The sequence below is a fragment of the Petaurus breviceps genome, unplaced genomic scaffold (genome assembly GCF_028583685.1).
Source record: "Petaurus breviceps papuanus isolate PSGF00001 unplaced genomic scaffold, PetGlider_PUasm1.0 183, whole genome shotgun sequence".
Classification (NCBI taxonomy): Eukaryota; Metazoa; Chordata; class Mammalia; order Diprotodontia; family Petauridae; genus Petaurus; species Petaurus breviceps.
The window spans coordinates 14,949,162-14,973,066 of record NW_027185791.1 but is presented as its reverse complement, the minus strand read 5'-3'; the positions used below and the strand labels follow the sequence as shown (position 1 = coordinate 14,973,066).

Sequence of the window (23,905 nt, the reverse complement as noted above, 5' to 3'; positions counted from 1 at the left end):
CTCTCTCTCTCTCTCTCTCTCTCTCTCTCTCTCTCTCTCTCTCTCTCCTCTCTCTTCCTCTCTCTCAGTATTTTCTTTTTTTCCAATTACATGTAAAGACAATTTTTAACATTCATTTAAAAAAATTTGTGATTTTGAAATTTTTCTCCACCCCTCCCTCCCTACTTCCCTCTCTAAAATAGTAAGCAATATAGGTTGATATAGGTTATATATGTGCAGTCATATAAAACACATTTCCTTATTAGTCATGATGTGTAAGAAGAAACAGACCAAAAGGAAAAAACACTGAAAAAAATTAAAGTGCAAACAGTATGCGTTGATCTGCATTCAGGTTTCATTAGCTCTTTCTCTGGAGGTGGATAGTTTTTTCCATCATGAGTCCTTTGAAACAGTCTTGCTCATTTCAGTGCTATGAAGAGCTAAGTTATTCATAATTGATTATCGAACAATGTTACTGTAACTGTATACTGTTTTCCTGGTTCTTCTCACTTTACTTTGCATCAGTTCATGTAAATCTTTTCTTGTTTTTCTGGAACTTACCTGCTCCTCATTCCTTATAGCACTATAGTATTCCATTCCATTCATATACCACAACTTATTCAGGCATTCCCCAATTGATGGGGAATCCCCTTAATTTCCAACTTTTCGCCACCACAAAAACAGCTGCTATAAATATTTTTGTACATGTGGGTCCTTTCCCCTTTTTTATGATCTCTTTGGGATACAGACCTAGTAGCAGTATTGCTGGATCCAAGGGTATGTACAACTTGATTGCCCTTTGGGCATAATTCCAAATTGCTCTCCAAAATGGTTAGATCAGTTCACAATTCCACCATGGCTCTCCTGAGTCTATAGTTGGCTCTCTTCTTTGTTGCCAACCATCATCCTCCTTGAAGCTACTACCAGCCTCCCAGTGACTGACTTTCTGCATTTGTGTCTATCTGAACTGTGTGTCTCTGTTCCTTCAACTCTGCTTAAAACTGACTTTTCAACTGTTGGATGGGGTATCTGTCAGGGGTATGCTAAAGCCAGTTCATACTGGTTTGGGACAACTGATTGTTAAATTGTCAGTCTGTGTATCTATCCCTCATAAGGCAAACATCACAAATTGGGGCTTGATTTTTTGCTTTGTTGGTTATTCAGACTTAAGAAAGTAATGGGGAATTAATAATGCAGGTTAAACTTAAAAATATGTTGTGTGTACTTTTTTTTCAGAGTGCTAGTTGTTAAAATTTACCAGCAAGAGGGTATCTCCCTCCAGGCAAGTGGTTCTGCTGCCTAGACACATGGCCAATGGGAGAAGGAACAGAGGGGGGGAAATCTCTTTCTTTTCCCAAGAGGTAAAGATTTGGGTTGACTGCTAGGTCTTGCCAGAGCTACCTGACTCTGAAGGCTTACCTATTTAAATCCCCTAAAGGCACGGCATTTGATTTTTTGCTCAGCCAATGGCATTTCCCCTTTAGATTAATCAGAGAAAAGTGAGGTAAGGCTAGGAGAAAACAGCCTCTTGGCTCTCTTCAGCTGTCAGTGGTCTGCAAAAAAAGATTTGGCTTTTGTCATTGATATGACTTTGAAGGAAGACAGGAATGAGCCAGCTTCCCAACTCAAAACTCATATCCTTTCCATTGAAGTTATTGCAGGAACATAAGGGTTGGGCCCCTCCAGACATGTAAGCACCAAGTCACTAATTCTCTTTAGAGCGAGGAGAGAATCTGAGATTGAACTCCCTGTTCTTACAGAGGAGGACACTGAGGCCCAGAGTGGGGAGATAGGCTGTCTACATCATAGTGTGAGTGTGTAACAGAGCTGGAACCAGGACTCAGGTCTAATGCTGTTCCTATTAAATTCATTTCAATTCAATGGGGATTTATTGAATACTTAACTGTGTACCAGGGACTATGCCAGGTGCTGTGGAGTTTACCTTCTGAGGGGTATCAACATATATACTGAGAAGGAAGGGAGGAAACAGACATTTATTAAAAACCTATGATGTGCCTGGTACTATGCTAAGCTCTTTATAAATATGATCTCATTTGGTTTTACAGATGAGGTAACTGAGGCAAACAGAGGTTAGGTGATTTATCCAAGGTCATGCAGCCAGTGAGTGACTGGGGTTGGATTTGAACTCAAGTCTTGCTGACTCTATGCTCAGAGCACTATCTACTGCAAACACCTAGCTGCCTGATGAGAGACTAGAAGTCAGGAGGGAGGTCAGGGCTGGCTAGATGGATCTGAGAATCATGTGCATAGAGCAGAAGTGACTAGCTCCTGATGTGACCAGAGGGTGTATTTTGGTGATGCATTCAGCCGAGTAACGGGCCTCAGATCCATCCCTCTCCCAAGTGACTCTTCTTCCCTTTTTATGTAACCTTCCCTACTCCCCCTCCCTACCACCTTGGAATCTAGAGAGGCCTACTGGAGCATGGAATGTAGAGAAGGATACAGGCTGTTTTTTGGTCATTTCAATCATGTCTGACTCTTTATGACCCCTGAGGTTTTCTTGGCAAAGATACTGGTTTGCCATTTCCTTCTCCAGCTCATTTTACAGATGAAGAAACTGAAGCAAACAGGCTTAAGTGACTTGCCCAGGGTCACACAGCTATGAAGTTTCTGAGGCTAGATTTGAACTCAGGAATATAATCTTCCTGATTCCAAGGCCAGAGCTCTATGCACTGCACCACCTAGCTGCCCCTCATACGGGCTTGTCATGGAAGTTATAGAAGTTACCATTTCAGTGCTAAACCAAAATGAAAGATACAGGGGTAAGGAAACAGGGGGAGTTTGATGCAACTCTGGGTATGTATATGGTATGTTAGGGTATGGGGTCACCTCTAATTCTTAAAGCCCAGCTTACCACCCACCATATGAAATCAGGGCCTAATGGCCCTGAAACCATTAGGCCTTTATTTTTTTCTTCATTCTATACCAGCCTTTTTTCCTACTCCTCCCCTGCCACCCCCTTTTAACAGCTAATGCATCTATCACTCCTTTCCTAATGAGCATTCCAACTGCTCCCATGGGACAGATACCTTTCTCTGCATGAGAGCTCAAAGCAGGGGAGGAGGGTTTTGCCCAGAAGAAAGCCTAGATCAGGCAAGTTGAGAGAGGCGAGAGGAAGAGGAGACTGAGGGCTCCAGGAGAGCTGCCAGGTTTCACCCCCACCCCGATGCCCCCTCCCCCCAAGTGCAGCCAGTCATGACAAAGGTGGAATGAGCAAAGAGTCTGACTTCAGATGGGCCTGTGAGATATCAGCCTTAGTGCTGCAGGCCACTGCTAGCTGGCTGGCCTGCCATATGGGCCATAAGAGGACCAAAGAGTATAGAAAACAGGGATTCATTAGAAAGCATAAGCACCATTTAAAAAAAAATGCAGCAAGCTACCCCTGTTTTCTGCCCCAACAACTTCCATGTCCCACTGGCCTTGCCTTTCACAACCCTTTCTCCTACACCCCGCTCTCATGTGACCTCTGCCCTGGTCTCCCTATCACTGGACAGAAGGTCAGGAGACCTGGATCGCTCAACATACCCAGGTGATCCTGGGCAAGTCATGTAATTCTCTTACCTTCAATTCCCAATCTATAATATCAGATTAAAAGCACCTGCCCCTTGTTCACCTTCCTCACAGGGATATTTTAAGGACTTAGCAAAGATGGTATATTTGGAAAATACTTTGAGGCCTTAGGAGGAAAAACATTTTATGAATATAAGGTGATGTTCTGCTTATTAATAACATCCCTGTATCCTCTGAAAAAAGCCAGGAAATGCCCTGAGCTCTGTCTCTCCTTTTGCAATACAGATACATGGCCTTCGACACGAGGTAAAGCATATAGCTGCTTCCTGGTATGATATGAGAAATCCAGTTATCCCTTCCACATGGTGGGGGAGGGCGAGGTTAGGGGCACTGCACCCCTGCAATCAGGAAAATCTGCCTAAAATGTTTTGGTCCTTCCTACATACTAGAGAAGAAGTCTGAATTATTATGGTATTAGAAGATTAAATATGTTGATATGATACAATACTATATGTATATTTTATACATTTCTGAGTTTCTGAACTTTTTCTGTGTTGTCTGCAGCTTCCACAAAAGTCCCCTAAGATTTCCATGTAATTCCTTATGCCTGCCCTCAATATATCAAAACCACGATGGGGAAAGTTGCTATGTGGAAGGGACAACTGTACTAAAAAGATGTCCCTCTGCCCCAAAATATCTTCCCATTCAGCCTGTCTCTAATTTCTGAAATTTTGTTGTTAACAGCTTTATGTCTTTGGGTTAGGCCATTTACTTGGTTAAAATGCAGATATTTTTGAAAGGGACCGTACAGTATATCAGTCTACTATGAGTGATTAGTTGTGTTGGCATGAATTAAAATATAATAATATCTAGGACTTTATAAATATTGTCTCTTTTGATGCTTAGGTTCTATTATTATCTCCATTTTTACAGATGAGAAAACTGAGGCAGACAGGGGTTAAGTGACTTGCCCAGGATCACACAGTTAGTGAGTGTCACATGCTGAATTTGAACTCAGGTCTTCTTGACTCCAAATCAAGTTCTCTATCTGTGCCTCTTGGAAGCCTCATCTAAATGCTTTAATATCTAAATTAATCCAAATGCTTTCCTGGAAGGAAAAGAACCATGGAAATCTTCTAGTCCCACTTTCCTATTTTATGGATAAGAAAACTGAGGTCCAGAGCTAGGATTAAAACTCAAGCCTTTTAACCTATGGGAAGTGCTCCTTCCCCATAGTGAGCAAGCTTTAATAGAGGGAAGGAAAGGAGAGACAAAGGCATCTGGAGATATAGAGAGCTCCATGAAAGCAGAGAGGTACTGAAAGGGCAAGTGTGAATGCAGAAGCGCATTTCCCATCACTCTCTCTTCTCTGCTGTGTCACAGTCCTGCTGAGGGCCCAGCTGTGTGACATGCATGGTGTGTGTGTGTGTGTGTGTATGTGTGTGTGTGAGACACAGTTTATCATGTGCTATGACCACAAACTGGAGCCTGGGGAAGGGGAGAATCTGGAGTTACCTTTCCCTCTGGTGACTGAGGGGGATGCTTCTGACCTTAAGCAAGTCATTTTCCCCACCCAGGGCCTCAGTCTCCTCCCCTGCAAAGTGGAAAAGGTTGTCTGTCTAGGTGGCCTCTGAATTTCTTTCTAGGCCTATGTCAATGATCTCTGAACATGTTACTTCTCCGGACTGCAGCTTCCTTATCTGTAAAATTAGGGGGTTGGAGTAGATGGACCAAAGGCCACTTTTTGATTTAACCTTCTGTGGTTGTACGACTCCTGCCCCAGAGCACAGATGAGCCAGAGATTCATTTCAAGGGATAGGGATAAGACTGGGAAACCATTATCTGCAACGGGATTCAATCCACCAAATATTTATTCCTCCCCTAACTGGGGCGAGGCACTGTGCTTGGCACTGGGGATTAAAGGCAAAAACCAAATCCAAAAAATCAATCCTTGTCTTCAAGAAGTTTACATTCTACTGTATAGGATACCACAGGTCTGCAGATGGTTAATTTGAGTAGAGAGAATCATTGGGGAAGGCTTCTCAGATGAGATAGCACTTGGAGGGAGCCTTGAAGGAAGGTTTCTGGGAGGCAGTTTGATAAGGGAAGATGTTCCGAGTAAGGGACAGTTTGCGGAATTGCACAGAGACTGGAGATGTCACAGTGAGTTTGGAGAACGGCTAATAGTTCAGTTTGGCTGGAATGTAAAATGTATGAAGGGAAGTAATGTGAGTAAGCCTATAGAGGTAATTTGGAGTGAATAAATAAATACATTGAAATCTTTGTTGCATCTGTACTGTCATTAATGAGGGTAACTGTCCAATGGGGCCCACAGCCTCTCATCTTCTGTCCTCCTGTATACCTCCTTTACAGGGGCCTACCCAGTATACCAAAGTCCTTCCTCTAAATTCCTTGACATCACAAGGCAGTGCCCCGAAGCACACTGCAGTCCGTTTGTTATCCCTTGCTCTCAGCACATTACCGTCCCATCCTCCTTTCTAGTCATGCCTCTCTGATGCTGTCTTCTCTGCTGCTTCTGGTGCACAATCCTTTGTTGGTAATGCACTGAAGACTCTTCAGGCCCACTAGGTATTTCTTCATTGTCTTTGAATAACTTGCAACTTTGATTCTTGGTGGAGGAATTCTTGTGGTATTCCACAGTTCACTGCCATACAAAATCACCGAGAGGATCTTGGTGTTAGAAAGATGGGCCTTTGTTTCAGGAGACTAGCTTAGCCAATGCCAGGGGAAAGACATTAAGCAAGAATTATCTATTTAAAATAAAACAGGTTAGTTCAGCTAAAGGAGCCCTCCTGCCTTTCAGTTGCCCAATGTGTTCTGGTAACCAAACCTTAGAGAGAGGCTAGAGCGCCTGTGGTTCCTTTGTAGTCTAGTGACCAAGAAGTATTGTAGACAGCCTGAGGTTTTAGACCCCTGAGCCAATCAAGTCTCAAGGAGAGTTTCATTACCTTTTAGGGAAAAATTGGCCGAACTCACGCAGCAGCAGGAGGTGGGGCGTGATATTGCTCTTCCCAAATAGTGGTCTCTAAGGTCAAAGAATTTACCACATAACAGCCAGCCTACTGGTGATCAACATATGCATATTTAGCTTGGCTGGTCCTCGGAAAGCAGACATACTTAAAGCCCTTCTTTCATGGTAGAACTTACCAGCGTTTACAGAGAAGCACAGTCTTTGAGAACCCAAGGTCACCTCCACAATCTGAACAGGCATCAGAAGAAAGCTTTTGTTGTTGTTGAGTCATTTTTCAGTCATGTCCTGCACTTCGTGACCCATTTGGGGTTTTCTTGGCAAAGATACTGGAATGGTTTGCCATTTCTTTCTCCAACTCATTTTACAGATGAGAAAATGGAGGCAAAGAGGGTTAAGTGACTTGCCCAGGATCACACAGCTAGTATCTAAGACCAGATTTGAACTCAGGAAAATTAGTTTTCCGGCCTCCAGGTCCAGCACCCTATGTATCCCCTGTGCTATCTAGGTGACCCAAAAGACCTTTATGGAGGAGAAATTTAATTGTTTAAGAAGGTAAGTTGGAATCAGATTTTGTAGGCCTTGAATAATAAGCTAAGGAAGTCTCAATTCATTCAAGATGCAATAGAGAGCCACTGAAGCTTTTATAATATGAGAGTTACAGGGTCTGATCTTTGGGAGATTATTTTGCCAGCTATGGGAAAGATGGATTGGAGGAAGGGGAGATTGGAGGGAGGTCAATTAGGCTAATTCAGGTCAGAGGTAATAAGAACTAGACCAAGGCTGGTGGATAGATAAAAGGAAATGGATGTGAAAAAGACCATAGGAGTACCAGTAAGACTTGGAAAAGTCAAGGATCAAATGGAGTGAATAGGGGAGTGGTGGTACCCTCAACAGGTGCAGGAAAATTTGGAGAAGAATCAGGTCTGAGAAGAAAATTGATGAATTTCACTTTGAACGTGTTGAATTAAGATGGTAACAGTGTCTGGGTGGAGATGTCCCATAAACAGTTGCTCTTGCAGGGCTGAAAGTGAGGTGAGAGGTTAAGGCTAGATTTATAGACTTGGGAGTAAGACTCCCTGCTTCAGATCTCTCCCCACTCCAATCTCTCTTCCATACAGCTACCAACAGAAATTTCCTGAAGTAGAAGTCTGACCATTTTACCCCCATCTAATCAATAAATTCCAGTGGCTCCCTATTACCTGTAGGACAGATTCTTCTCTTTGGCATTAAAAGCTCTTCCCAATTTGGCCCCTTCCTATCTTTCCGGTCTTCTTAGTACATTATGCCATTCCATGGACTCCAGCCATACCACCTTACTTACTATTCTTCTCACATAATACTTCATCTTTCATCTCTGTGACTTTGCACTGGCTGTAGCCCATTACCTGCAGGTCCCCTTCTTAGAATCCTGAGCTTCCTTTAAGACTCAACTCAAGCACCGCTTTGTGCAGGAACCCTTTTTGGCATCCCCTCCCTGCCACCCCCAGCTTCTAGCGGTTTCCCTTCTTAGGCTACCTTCCATCTATGCATAGTGAACATATCTATTTATGTATCTGATGGAGCTTGGCATGCTTCATATGGCTAAAGCCTTAAATGGCTTTCATGTTGTGAATAGAGGTCAAATGCCAGGACTAGAGGGAATCAGGACAAGGGCAGACCATGTAATCCCTCTACTGACTTCCTCTCTTTCATTCTTGCTACTACTTTTATAAGGTTGGGCTCATGTGCATCAAGGAATGAATGCAGAATTTCAGAAAAACCCGGAAAGACTTACATGAACTGATACAGAGTGAAGTGAGCAGAACCAGGAGAACATTGTACACAGTAACAGAAACATTGTGCAATGATGAACTATGGTTGACATAGTTCTTCCCAGAAATACAATGATCCAAGACAATTTCAAAAGACTCATGATGAAAAATGCTATCCATATCCAGAGGAAGAACTGATGGAATCTGAATGCAGATCGAAGCATACTATTTTCATTTTTTATGGTTTTTTCCTTTTGCCAACTGTAATTGTTTTGCAAACTGTTTGTTCTTTCACAACATGACTAATATGGAAATAGGTTTTACATGATTGCACATATATAACCTAAATCAAATTGCTTACCATCTTAGCAAGGGGGGAAGGTAGGAAGGGAAGGAGAAAACTTGGAACTCAAAATTTTATTAAAAATGAACGTTAAAAGTTGTCTTTATATTTAATTAAAAAAATAAAATACTATTTTAAAAAGGAGTGAATGCAGGTTCAAGTATAATATCTTTCTCTCTGGTATTTATTCACCTCTCCCTATGGCTGGCTTAAAATACTATGGGTGAGGGTCTTCTACTGTTTTCATCCCCAGGGCTGTCCCCTGAATTGAGTACTGAGAGAATCCATTTTTTTTTTCCATTCTGGACCAATTCTATGTCCCTCAAAATGCATATTACAAAAAAGACAATTATGGATGGTGAACAAACATATTTATTCAACAAACCCATAACAGAAACTGGGGAAAGCATGCAATCTAAAGTAGACTATAGAATATATAAGAGTAAGTGAACTCTTCCACTCAAGAGTGAAGGGAAAAAAAAATCTCAGCTCAACTACAGGAGAAAATGATCTTACTGCAGAAGTCCACTTTTAGTATCTCTGGGCTCAGGGGTCATGTTAGAGCATAGCTTTCCCCACATGCCTTGGGTTCCAGGCACTCCTGTTAACCATGAAATAATATGGGCCTTCTCTCTCTCCTGGACTTTCTCGAACTTCTTTTTCATGTATGTAGTACTACATATGCAGCATCACAAGGCCTTCACAGAATCAACTGACCTATTTACAATGGAGGTATTGCATATACACTTTTTTTCCTCAGGGACTTGAGGGGACGGATCATTTTTTTTTTGTATTCCCAATACTTAGCACCATGCCCAGCATATGGTAAGGATTTAATAAATGCTTGTTGACTGATGGATTACTCTACATAAAGATGAACCCATGGGAACTGAGGAGCTCACCAAGAAGGAGAGAAGAGAAGGGAGTTCAGGAGAGAGCCTTAGGGGATAACAAAGCTCAGGGCGGGATGGCATAGAAACAATTAGTGGGTGTGACTGCTAAGCCATTACTGGTGATCTTTGAAAGGTCCTGAAGAGCAGGGGAGAAAAAGTGAAGCCTATTAACTATAGGCCAATGAACTTGATTTTGATTCTTGGAAAAATTATAGAAGATATTATAAAGGGATGGTTAATGAACACCAAGAGAAGGAAACAGTGATGGCAAAGAACCAGAATGGCTTTATCAAGAATAGGTCACACCAGAATAATATCACTTCCTTTTTTGAACAGGGTTCAAAGCAAAAAAGGAACATCTCTATATACAAAATAGAGCAGAAAAAAATCACATGTGAAAACACAAACATTTATTATGTACAACTTGCTTTTTTAAAAGTCTCTAAGAAATTTGACATGTTACTTTCTTTTTTAAAACATTTTCCCCAATTCCATGTAAAAAGAATTTTTAACATTCTTTTTTAAAAGTTTCGAGTTCTAAATTCTATCCCATCTTCCTCCACCATCCCCTTCCCTGAAAAGGTAAACAGTGTGACAAAGGTTATACATGTACAATCACGTAAAGCATTTCCATATTAGTTATCTTGTAGAAAGAAAGAAGGGGGGAAAATAGTGTATTTTGATCTGTACTTAGATGCCATCAGTTCTTTCTCTGGAGGCTGATATTTTTCATCACGAATGCTTTAGCACTGGCTTAGGTCGTTGTATTGCTGAGAATAGCTAAGTCGTTGGCAGTTCTTCACCATACAGAATTGCTGTTACTGTCCTGGTTCTGCTCATTTCGCTTTGCATCAGTTCGTGTAAGTCCAGGTTTCTCTGAGAGCACTGTGCTCATCATTTCTTATACCAGGATAGTGTTCCATCACAATTGGACACCACAACTTGTTCAGCCATTCCCCAATCCATTAACATGCTACTTTCAAAGCTATCCTATTTGGGTTTTTTTCCTTCTGAACTTCCTATGTCTTTTTTATATGCTTCAATGGCTCTCCTTTCTCTTGCCTTTTTCTTTTTGTTGTGTTGAGACCCTAGCATTGGCTTCCCTTTCTCCTAGAAAGGGATCTCTGGGGATCCTCTCCTTCCAATTTAAATAAAGAAAAATACTATCCTTATCACAAATAAGCATAGTCAAATCAAAATAAATCCATACATTTTCTATGTCCGAAAATGCCTCCTGAGTTCATCTCTTCTCTCAGGAGGTGGGTAGAGTGCTTCTTCATCAGGCACTCCTGTGAGACATTAAAAACTGTAGGCCTTCTCTCTCACCCAGTCTTTCTCGAACTTCTCTTTCATATGGAACATCGTAAGACCGTCCTGGAATCAGCAGACCCATCAGGATGGAGGTATCACACATACGTTTTGTCTTAATGCAAGCTCTCTGTACGCAGGTCTTCCGGGATCATTTACCGGATTTTGATAAAGCATCTGACAAGTAGCTCTCATGCCACTCTTACAGATAGGGCAAAAAAGTATGAATGAGAAAAAACCATGCGTTCAGACCTGATTGAATGACTAGACCCCAAGCAGAATCAGCAATGGCTCTAGGGCTCTAGTGAAGTGTCACAGGTGTTTGTCAGTGGCCCTGTGCTATCCAACAGCTCGGATAAAAGAATTGATGGCACTTATCAGATCTTCACATGATTCGAAGCTGGGAGGGACAGCTGACATGTTGGATGACAGCTCCAAAAAATATCGATAGGCTAAATATTGGACCAGAGCTAATAAGATGAAACTTAATAGGAATAAATGTAGTTTTACACTGGAGTTGCAAAAAATCAAATTCACAAGTACAAGATGGTTGGAACTATGGGTTAGAAAACAATTCATCAGAAAAAATATCTGGGCACTAGTGGACCGCAAACTCAATGAGACAACAATAATAGCCAGAGACTTCATTAAGAATTACAGAATCACAGAATGTCAGAGTTTAAAGAAACCTCAGAGGCCATCTTAGAGGGTCAATCTGAACAAGAATCTCCTCTACAGCAAACCCAACAAGCGATTAAGTGCAAGACCTCCAATGAAGGAGAAACCACCATCTCTCAGTGTAACCTATTCTACTTTGGGATTGTGCTAATTATTAGGAAGATTCTCCTCATATCCACTTGAAATCTATTTCCTATAACTTCCACGTGGTCTGAATACTGTCCCGGGCACCCACTAGCAGTGTGATTATGAAAAAGTCTCATAACCTCTCGGAATTTTGTTTTAATTTGCAAAATGGGAACAATAATGTCTACATAATTTATCTCACAGTTTTTATGAAGAAAGTGCAATGTAAACTCAAAGTGCTACAGAATTTAGAATTATTCTTGTTTTTTCATCTTTTTGTTATCCCTTCTAAATTAAGACTATACTTTGTACTACTAAAATGCCTAAATTTTATATTGGGCACTTAGGGTCATTATAACAGCTCCGAGGGACTAGAAGAAAGACCAGGAAGGAACAGGAAGCTAGAGGGGGAAAGAACTGGATGCAGGGAACAGAAAGAGGAAGAACCATCAATTTCTAAAGTCCATCATCTGCTTCAGGCCCCTCTGGTTACACACAAGGAAACTGAGATCCAGAGAGTGGAAATGTAGAGACAGGATTCACACTCACAATCTTGGAGTCTGTCCTACCAGATGACTCACTCTCTAAGTTACCATCCTGTCCTTCCCTCAGTGAGGACGTCCTATAGGCCAGAATATTTCTCTATCAGCAAAGACAAGCCCCAAATTCAGAGTACAGCAGACATGGCCAGGAGGATTGTGAGGCTCAGATGAGATCGTGGATATAAAACAAACACAATATAAATGCCAGTTATCATTCCTGTTGTTCTTCCTCTCCAGCTGCCAGACCCCCAGTCTGGGGATGACTTCATTCCATGAGCCTTTACTGTGCTCCTGCTGAACTCAAGCAAGAATCACAGAGCAAAATACAGTGTGCTGCTGGTAAATGTTTGACCAGCAGGCTCTCTGGGAAGGTGGGACGGGCTAGGTGTGCGTGCACACTTTCAGGTTTACATCTGCATTGACCACACTTTCTTAAGTCTAGACAAAGAATAAAAGACTAAATCAAGCCTTGATTTGTAAATGCTCATGCAGAAAATTGAACAACTGGCTCTTGTAAGCCTGTTAGAGCTGGCTCCAGCATACCCCTGACCATGACTCAAAAGGCACAGAGACCTCCATCTTTCTTCATAGCGTCATAGAACATTCCTAATTTCAACAGTTCTAGATTCTTCCTTCCAACTCCTCCTTCCTTATATTCCTGAACCAAGTTTGCAGTTTCCTCTCCAATGGCCATGCACTAAACTGAGCAGCTAGGTCAAGTACAACCAAGGCTGCAGGAATCAAATGCCCAAGTAATCTGTCTTGTTATTGTTCTTTCAGTCCCTTCCTAAACATCCTCATCGGCAAACATTGCCCCTTCCCAAATTGCTTATGATAATCCAAATTCATTAATATAGACAATTAGCCAGTTGAAGCCAACCTTAATTCCAACATGTGAGGTGACTACAGCTTGGTTTAATTGGGGGTGCCCAAGTACTTCTAGGAATTTGCTCTTAAAGGGCCTGTAATCTCCCAGGAGATCCCCCCTCCCCCACTCTCAGTCAGGGAAAATGCCTAATTGGGAACAGGTTCTTCTTATTTCAGCTAGGATTGATCTGTCATGAAGATGCAAGCCCATGTCTGGGGTGGGGGATGGAGACTGAAGGATTTCCCCAGGAGCATGCACTCTGGCCTCTTCCAATGAGATGGCCCCCTACTAAAGGTCGCCTACTTGGTCTCTTGGTCCCTGTGACTGGGGAGGAGGGAAGGCTGTGCTGAATGAGAAAGGAAGAACCAGTTCTGTGAGCTTTAAAGAGGGAGAAGAGACAGCTTCCTACATCTCTTCTGAAGGGCCTTTTTGTTGGGAGATAGCTAACATCAGCTGTCCTTGGAATTTCTAGTAAGGGCAGGAGAGAACTTCCCTCCCCTTCCTTCTTCCAGCAGCAGCTTTGGCAGTAGCATGGCAGTGAATACAGAGGCTTTCCTAGGTGAGCCTGATGTTGGACTTCAGGTCCCTAGTCACCTCACCTGCATTTGTTCCTGGGTGCTAAATGCCTGCAGGAAACGCTTCCTTTAACTCCACTACTTCCTGAAGGCAGGAATAACCATCAAGAGAACCATCTTGGAACCCAGAAGCCCAAGTCATGGCCTAACTGGCCAGCAGCCCTGGACCTTGTGTTTTCGCTCAGACAATGTAGACTGAGGTGCAAGGACAGTATTTGTCTAACAGTCTCATAAATCTTCCGGGAGTCTTTCCCCTCAGAGTATAATGGATAATGGCTTACTGTTTCATGTTTTAAGTATTTGTTAATGCATGCTTTATGAGTCTTCTGTTTTTAAGCATTTCTTTAGTGGTAGAAAAAAGAAATAACTCTCCTGTACCTAATACTTTGTACATCAATTAATTTTTCTAGAGGTGATCTTTTGGGGGAGACACTAGGTATGTCATACCTGAGTTTAATTTGTAAGTGCTTCCCTCCAGTAATCTTGGGGTGAGGGCATAATGAGTCGTAAAGTATAAGAAAAAATTCTGCATCCCCTCACCTTAAGACCAGGTTCTCCCAAAATTGGCACTGGTTCACTTAAGCCAAAATTCGAGGTCCCTTGTAAGAAAGGGCAGTGATTTCTCACCACCATTCCCCTGCCCCATGCTTTCAGCAGCCTTGAGTAATTTTTCCAGAAGGAATCATGTCAATCCCTTTGGGGTTGGTAGGGAGAGGGACACCTGAGCATGAGTCATACTTAAATTTTATTCAAGAGATGTCATCAGGAGCCTGCGTGCTTTGGGACCACTGAACAAATATTTCATTTTCACTTTGGATTGCCCTGTCTGAGCAGACACTAAAGGGCCAGGGCCTCTGGCCAGCCAAGTCATGGCTTGGGTTTTTCAGGTTCCAAGATGATCCTATCAGGGGCCACTCTCTCTTCCAAGAAGGCACTTCTAAAAAAAAATTTTTTTTAAGTCATTTCTATTTTCAGTTAGCACCTAAGAACTCCCAGCTTCTCAAACTTAGGAGGTGCTGCTGCTTATGATGTTAGAAACATCTGCCCCTCCATACCTTTATTTGAGCTTGTGCTCAAGAAACACAAAGCATAAGAAGCGGCTGGAGAATCTCAACATGGAGACAAGCATATATTCTCTCTGCCCACAATGTGCATTAGCCTACAGAACTGCTGCTCAGGAGAGAGGGAGGGTGAGATCTCCACCCCACCAAAGTGCCACCCTTTGCCAGAAGTCCAAGGAATAGCTGGAATGAGTGACATCTCAACAAGGAGCCATCTAAAAAGAGACCAGAAGCTGCCTCTCCTCACTCCTCCTGACTCGGAGAGGCCAGACCTTCCTGGCCAGCAGTCTTCTTTGGCACAGCCTTTTCCCTCTTACCCCCATCACAGGGACCAACCAGGAGTCTCTGGTCACAATACACTTTAGAAAGAATCCAGCTCCACAGGAAGCACCCTAAACCAATTCCCCCATTATCACTCAGAGGCAGCTGGGTGGCACAATGGGTAGAGTGCTGGGCTTGGAATCAGGAAGACTCATCTTCGTAATTTCAAATCAGGTCTCAGATACTTACCAGTTGTGTGACCCTGGACAAGTCATTTAGTCTTGATTGCCTCAGTTTCCTTATCTGTAAAAATGAGCTAGAGAAAGAAATGGCAAAACACCCCAGCATCTTTGCCAAGAAAACCCAAAATGGGACGATAGTCAGAGACAACTGAAACAACAGTAACAATAAGTACAATTTGTAAAGTGCTCAACAAATACTATCACATTTTATCCTCACAACGACCCTAGGAGGTAGGTGCGATTATTTTTCCCCTTTTACAGATGGGGAAGCTGAAGATGAAGTGACCTGCCCAGGATCACAAGCCAGTGAGTATCCGAGTCCAAATTTGAACTCAGGGCTTCCTGACTACAAACCAGGGAGCTCTATCCACAGCACCATCTAGCTGCCTGGCTGTTTGATGATGAGCTATGAGGTAGAAAAACAATTGGAATTTTTCTGCTGGTCTCCCAAGAACAGAAAAGATGTAGGAGTAGTGGATGGAAGTTGTAGGAAGTTGTATTTTTTACACTTGACATAATAGAAAAACTCCCTAACCATTAGAGCTGTCTGCATGGGTATGGAACATCCTCAGAAACGGCCTCACTAAAGGTCTTCCAGCAAAGGCTGCATGTCAGGTGTGCTGTGGAGAAGAGTCTTCTTCAGAACCTGGTACGTGGCCTCTGACGTCTGCCATTGTGTGATCCAGCAAATGACAGTGAGGAAGAACCGGGCAGGTAGAAGAGTGCCATGAAGGCCAAGGGAGGAGAGCGCAGTCCATAGGAAGGGTCAGTCAGTGTCACACAGAGCCTGAGGAGGATGGGCACTGAGGGAACCAGCAGTGGCTTCACTCGCTGGGCTACTGCCCATCACAGCTGGCCTGGAGAGTGGTTGAGAGGAGCCAGGAGAGGGTGGAGGGTGTTCTGATGCCCTCGGGGAAAGAAAAGGACCTGCCCAAACAAAGAAGTAATAGAAGGAGGGGAAGGCGGAACTGGCATGTAGGGAGGATTGACAAAGGGTGAAAAGGCTGCAGAAGCAGTGATAGAGGGGCGGCCAGGTAGCGCAGTGAGTAAGAGCGCCAGCCCCGGCGTCAGGAGACCCGGGATCGGTTCTGGCCTCAGATACTTGGCACCCACACAAAATAACTGGCTGTGTAACCTTGAGCAAGTTACTTAACCCCAATTGCTTAAAAAAAAAAAGCAGTGATAGTAATTTTGTAATAATATAATGATTATGTGACAATTATTATAGTTCACAAAGAACTTTATATATGTTATCTCCCATTATCCTTGCAATAACTTAGTGAAGTATTTTTTATCCCCATTTTATAGATGAAGAAACTGAGACTGAGGGAGGTTAAGTGACCCACTCAGGGTTCCGTAGCTGAAGGATTTGAACTCAACTGTTCGTGATTTCAAGTCTAACACTCTATCCTTTATAATCTCGACATAATGGAAAATTGCTAAGGCGCAGCAGACTTAACTACAGGGTAAAGAGGACTTGTCTCTCTGGGTCTTCTATGTGGAAATCTGGAATAGGTATTGGAGAACATAGGAGTAAGAGTCTAGAATCCTGAATTCTAATCTTAACTTTGCCCCTCACTAATTCATTTGTGTGACCTTGAGCTACTTACTTCACCTTCTTTCCTTATGTCAAAAATGGGGATAGTAACATCCTGCTTTCTCTCAAGAGTAGTAGTATTAATAAAATAATGGATTTGGAAGTGCCTTGAAAAGTGAAATGGGTCACACAAATAAGGTCTTATTATTTCCATCTTAAGGCTCACTCCCATTTTTCACCTTCATTACAAGTTATTGACTTTGCAGTGGGGCTGTTAAACCAAGTTAACATATCAAGTTGGATAAATACAAACACTACCTTCCATGGGGGGTGATGAGAGGGGGAATCATAGCTTTTTTAAATAATGTTTTATTTTTCCACAATTACATGTAAAAGCATTTTTAAATATTCATTTTTTTAAAATGTTGAGTTCCAAAGTCTCTCTTTCCCCTTCCCCCTCCCTAAGACAGTAAGCAGTTTGATATAGGTTATACATGTGCAGTCGTGCAAAACATATTTCCATATTAGTCATGTTGTGGAAGAAGACACAGAGCAAAAAAAAAAGCACAAAAAAATGAACTGAAAACTGGTAAGCTTCAATCTGCATTCAGACTCCATCAGCTCTCTCGGGAGATGGATAGCATTTTCATCATGAGTCTTTTGGCATTGTCTTGGATCATTGTATTGCTGAGAACAGCTAAGTCATTCACAGTTGATCATTGTGCAGTATTTCTGGGGAACCATATTTCTTACATCATATCTCTACTAAACAACTTTCCATGGTTCCCCTCTGCCTATGACAATGGTTCTTAAAGTGTGGCCTGTAGACCCCTGGGAGTTCCCAAGACCCTTTCAAGGTCAAAACTATTTTCATAATAACACTAAGGTGTTATAATTTCTAAACTGGTAAATATAGATTTAACCCACATAAATGAGAGCTCTTTGGGGAGAACTCCATGATTTTTAAGAGTGTTGATTCTTGAGCTCAAAAAATTTGAACACCACTGGCCTATGGGATAAAGTCTAAACTGCTTAGCTTGACATTGAAGGGATAGCCCTGACCTCCATCAGGGAAAATTTCTGAGGCCTCTGCAATGTAGCTACACCCTCCCTTCCTGTCCCTTATACCCCTCTATACCCGTATACAACCATCTGATTGTATCTCTTCACTGTTCTTCCAGTCGCATTTCCATCTTTGACACCTCGGCTTACACCATTTCTCTTTCTTTTGCTTCTTTGTCACACTCGCTTCAAGATTCAGTTCAGGATCCACCTTCTCTGTGAGGCCTGTCTTGACTGCCTTATTTCCTCAAGAATTTCTCTCCTATCTGGGCTTCTGCAGCCTTCATTACAGAAGGCAGAGTAGCCTAGCATTCTTTTGTATTTATGTGTCCTGACCCTGAAATGAGATCATAAGCTTCATGAGGGAAGGGAATAAGCCTTGTTCACGTTTGGATTGCTAGAGTCCTGTCTATAATTGTTGATGATGATGATTTCTACCTGAAGTTTCTTGAGCCCTAATTTGAGCCTGAAAGGAGAGGAGCTATGCCCCAGGTTATACTTTTATTTTCTTTTCCCAGTAGTGGGCTTATTGCCATCTCTGGAGGCCTTGTGGCAGATGGCTGATCGGGGCCTTCAGGGGTGGGGGCTCACTTCTCCAGGGGTGTGTAGTTGAGATGCTTGTCTCTCAGGTCCGTGTGGGTCAGCAGGCCCAGCACCGTCCAGGGCATCGCCTTCGGGGTACTCAGTCTGCAGCAGCTCCAGGTAGGCTTCCCACTTGTGCCCACGATCTTGCCACATGTGAAGCAGCGCACAGGGATGATCATGGCCAGGTCAAGGAGGCAGCAGCACTGGCAGCAGGCACAGGCTCAGACGTCCCTCCTCTTCTGCCCCGCGCGCCATCCAGCCCCCTCTCCTTACACTTTTTTTATGTATCTGCTTTGTTTCATTACATTTACAGATTTCTCCTATTTCATGAGAGGTCTCTTATACCAAAGTAAAACTAGTAATTCAGTAATTTTATCTAAAAGTACAAGCAATATTTAGACACATGTAGCAAACTCCACCTCTCCGTTTAAAAAAAAGTAACAAATCTATTTTTTTTTCCCTTTCCAACCTCTCCCTCATTGAGGGAAAAAAAATTGGAAAACAAATTTTCTATATCAAATATGCATAGATGGGCAAAGCAAATTTCCTCAGTGGCTGAATACAGAATATATTCTGCTCCCTAAAGTGACATGAACAGCACGTTCCATCATCCAGCCTATCATGGATGGTCATAGCACTGATCATAGTTCTTACAGCTTTCAGTTCTGCTTGTTTTTATTTGATTCGATATCATTATAGTAATATTTATTTCTTTGATTTGGTATGATTTCATTTTATTTGGAATTGTAAGGCTGATCCCTTATCTGGGAGCATAGCATCGCCCACCACTCAGTCCTTTGTAAAAAGTCAACAAACATTTATTAAATGCTTGCTATGTGCCAGGCACTGCCGGGAGTACAAGTACAAACAAAGGTAATATATTCCCTCCCCTCACAAGGACCTACGCTCCAAAGAGGGAAGACCACACTTAAAAAGGTGGGGAGGAGGCCCTTGTGGGATCAAGATGAAGAAAGGGAGTCAGGAACAGAACCTGCAGAGGAATGAAGAAAGGAACCTGGCCACCCGGGACACCCTCCTTAAAATGGAGGTTCCTGAGGGAGCCCAGCAATCAGAGGAAGGAATGCAGGCATGGAGGGATCTCTCAGGGAGACAAGCCCTTCTTTTCTTCTTCTTCTTGGGAAGAACAGAAGCTATCTCAGCAAAGCCCTCCCTAGTCAGTGTCATCAATCTTATGGCATGAGACTTAATAAAAGTAATTGTAATCCATGATCCAGGATTCCCCCAAGACTCTGAGCTATAAAGACCAGATTCAGTTCTGGACACTGATTCCAAAAGGGTCATTTTCTCTCTTTAGCTCATTGCCTCCACTTGGCACCGCTCCAAGAAAATCTCCTAAAATCCTTAGGACATAGAGCTCATGTCTAATTTTACCTAAATGTTCCCAGCTTCCATACAAGCATTCAAGGTTTTAATTGCATGTTGGATAAGGGACAACCTTTATTTCACCCCCACAGAAAGACACAAAGGATTCACAAAAGTCCCAAAACAGATTTTTTTTTAAAAAACATACAAAACACGCAGTCCATCAGTTCCTACTGCAAGAGAACTAAACTTGGGATTGCTATTGAGACAACTATTTGACAATCTGGTGAATCCTTCTTTCCCACAGAGTCCTTGCCCTGATGACTTGTAGTACCACCCTGCCATTTAGACTCCCCTGAAAAGTGAACAGACTTTGGGGGGTGCTGAACAAATAGTCCCTATCTAATGAGGCCTGCACTGTCCAAGTAACTCACTAGCTTTGTGGTGTGAGTAGGATCCTACACGATTCTCTTCTCTTTCCAAAGAGCAGAAAACATTAGGAAATCTTTTCCTCGAGATCTAGGCTCCCAATTCTGAAACTCAGATGACCAATGAAATGCTGCCCAGGAGAACTCCATTCTCTAGCTAGAAGAGATTTCAAAATCCTTCACACAGTAGTTAGAGATTCACCAACATTTTCCATGATTTAACCTCCTGGGCTGTGTGTGAGTTGATTTGCACCTCAAGAAAGGCTTGTTGGGTAAACAGGATGAGTATTAGTATCCCCATTTGACCAATGGAAAAACTAATACATGGAAAACTTTATGACTTATCCAGAGTGACATAGCTAGAGAATAGTAACATGATGTATTGGGGGGAAATGGCCTGATAGGAGTTTTAGGTTCTAGTCCAGGAGTGAGGAACCTGTGGCCACAAGACCACATGTAGCCCTCAAGTGTGGCCCGTTGAATCCAAACTTAACAGAACAAATCCCCTTAATCAAAGAATTTGTTCCATAAAACTTGGGACTCAGTCAAAAGGCTATACCCAAGGACCTGGAAGGCCACACAGTCAAGACTTCAAGACCAGTATCTAGTCCTGTTACATCATCATATTCTGTGTTTCTTTGGCCAGGCTCTTCACCTTTCTAGTTTGCAATCTCTTTTGTAGGACTAGGATCTAACTTTGGAACTCTGTCTAGTGCGAGGGGCTTCTGTGAGCAATGCTGGGGTTGTCATGTAGTACTGAGATGTTCTCACTCTCAAAGGGAGATTTCTTCTACTTTTGTGACTAATCACCATATTTTCAGTTTTTTGTTAATTAGGTCTCCCATGCTCCTACTAACACACTCAGCAGCCTATAGAGACACATTTTGTTTTCATCCTCATCTGACCCATTCGACAGGAAGGCTCCAAGATGTCCGGCTGTGTTAGGTTGAGTGAATCACTTTCATTTCCCATCATGGCCCCAGGTATGACTAGGGTCATGCAAATGAGTTTGAAGCTTCATTTAAGTCTCAAGGAGAGAGTTAGCAATATGAGAAGTTTGGGGGCAGAGCTATCAACTTTTATCCTCCATTTCTACTAACTAGACAAAATTCCTTGCCCTCCTTAAGCTTTATTTGTATGAAAGGGAGTCAGATTTAAGTTTCTTCCAGGCCTAACTCTCCAATTCTGGTTGCTCTTTCTAGTACAGTCACAGTCCCTCATAGAAACCAGATTAATTTCTCATCACTAACGTAAAAATAAATATTCTCTGTATTCAATCAGTCATTTTTCAGTCGGGTCCAACTCTTTATGACCATATTTGGGTTTTTTTTTTTGGCAAAGATACTAGAGTGGTTTGCCATTTGCCTCCCAGCTCATTTTACAGATGAGAAAATTGAGGCAAACAGGGCTAAGTGACAGCTAGTAAGTGTTTGAGGGCAGATTTGAACTTAGGAAAATGAGTCTTCCTGACTCCATCTACTGCACCACCTGGCTGCCCCATTCTCCTTTGTCATTCTGCTGCCTCCTCACTTACCTTCCCTCCTCTCCATCACTAGTTTTAACAAACTCTTAGCCGTAGGAATGCAGCTGGAGGGCCTGGGCTGCCGGAGAATCTGTTTGGAGAGTAGTCACTGTGGGATTTTGGCTAAAGCACTGAAAAAGGTACCTGTAGTGAAATATACCAGATTGGGGCATCATGTATACCCCTGGCCGGATCCATACCATTTGGGGCCACGTTGGAGCGGCACTGGACAGAGCTCCGAGAGAACCCCATGGGGAGCTGGAGCACATCTGTCTTCAAGGGTTCATAACAGTGCCACCTGGTTTCCATCTCTAGTGTTTCTCTCCAGGGAGCACAAAATACTTTGCAGATGGGCTCTTGTTTGTGGTACAGTGGCCTTGGCTGTCAGGCGACCTGGGTTCTAGGCCCAGCTCTGCCATTCATTTGCAGGATGACTTGGGCCAAGTCACTCCTTTCTCCTCCCTAGTTTCCTCTTCTGTAAAATGAAGGAGTGAGGTTCATGAACAGCTGATGCAGAGTTTCTCTAAGTGCGCGACTGGCATCTAGTTCGTGTGCCTTCAGTTTTACTAGGTGCGTCATGACATTTTGAATGTTATGTTTTTGCTGACAGAAGAAAATTTAGAAGTGATTTTGTTAACATAAATTTTACTTATCTAGCACACACAGTATGGGAGGAATAATATTCTCAAAATAAACAAAATCTGCCTGTTACACATACAACTCACCTCAAGCTTATCAGATTTATTCAGTCGCTACTTTTATTGAAGGGAAACTACAGGCAAAGTCTTCTGAATCTCCTATAAGCATCACCAAATTAAATGTTATTGTGCCATGATTCCTTATGGCAAAGAATAGTGTAGAGCAAAACCAAATTTTGAGAACCACTGATCTTATTTCTAAGATTCCTTCCAGTGAGGAATATGCTCGTAAATGTTTAACAACCAGCTCTCCAAAAAAAAAAAAATGTACCTACAAAACACTTTTAGTTTAATCTGCACACATTCTCTATCATTTTTTCAAGTCTAGACAGTCAACAGAATAATAAATCAAGCACTGTTTTGTAGCGTTTGGATTTCTAAGGTGTAAATGCTTGCACTGAAAATTTAACAATTGGCTGGAAGACCTGCTAGAGCTGACTGCCTCCAATTCTTGAAATTCCGTGATCTCCTTCAGCCTTTGAGAGAAAGGCAGGAAAGGAACAAACGATCGTCCTTCCTGTTTTATGGATGAAGGAACAGGATGATTGCCAGAAAAAGGTTGGTTAGACTGTTTTTTACAGCTATGTTGATAGGCTTGTAGGATATAGAATTAGCAGGTTACTTAGAGGTTATCTAGTCTAATCCCCTCCTTTTAGAGATATGGTTACTGGGGCCCAGAGAGGTTAAGTATTTTGTCCAAGGTCACATTGGTAATGAATAGAAGAGCCAAAGATTTAGACCCAGGTCCAGTGCACAATGAGCAGATGACAGAGGGAAAGGGAACCCAAGAAGCCAGTCATCCCTCCACTCTGGCTCTTTGTCTTGACAGGGGGTATGATAGAAAAGAAGCAGAGAACTAGAAGAGGGTCCTAGGACTGCTTTTACCACTGGTTCTGCTGTGTCTGTAGCAACTTACTATGCCTCATTGAACTCATTGGCCCAGGGCCCCAGAGGGAAAAGAACACCTACCCTTGCTATCTCCTAGGGTTATGATGTTGGAATGGGATAGTGGATGTGAAAATCCTTTGAAAAACATAAATCCCGGCATTCTACTGTCATCATTTCCCCTCTCCAACATCTTCCAAATGTGAACTGCATCCTCATTTCCCTGGGGAGGTTGTACTGATTGGGGCCATGCCAGTGCCTGGGCCCTTCCTTGCCTTGGCATGCTCACAGGACTCAGGCTGGCCTGTTGACCAGGGCTGCTCTATAATTTCACTTGCCTCAGGGACTTGGTCATAACTCCAACCTCTAGAGTGATGCTGTCTTTTTAAATTTCCATATAAGACGACATTCCACTTTTTCCATGGATTTGCTAAAGCAGTATGCCAGTGGGAGGTGGGATCCTCCCTTCCTCGCCACCACCACCCCGGTTTTTTCTTAGTGTCATCTCAGGGGCAGAAAGAGGAGGGACCAAATTCTCTGGAAGGGACCTGGAAAAGAACATTAGCTCACCTCAACTGATAGAGCCAGTGGTCTCGCCTAGAGCCCAGATGAGACCAGGGCTGGGTTTCTCATCCCTCTTCCTGGCACATGCACTTGAACTCAATGTCTTTCTGACTCTCTCTCTCTCTCTCTCTCTCTCTCTCTCTCTCTCTCT

General features: G+C 42.7%; 1 protein-coding gene across 6 annotated transcripts in view; it reads left to right on the top strand.

Moving 5' to 3' along the window:
* The window catches only part of RAI1 (retinoic acid induced 1), a 325,207-nt gene that overhangs the window by 45,535 nt on the left and 255,767 nt on the right, over positions 1 to 23,905 (top strand). For 2 of the 6 annotated variants that reach the window (XR_011168269.1, XM_069087886.1), the window contains exon 2: positions 15,412 to 15,456. The exons of the other annotated variants lie outside the window; for them this stretch is intronic. The gene's annotated coding sequence lies outside the window, so the exon portion shown is untranslated. The remainder of the gene's footprint in view (positions 1 to 15,411; positions 15,457 to 23,905) is intronic. 6 annotated transcript variants of the gene reach the window in all.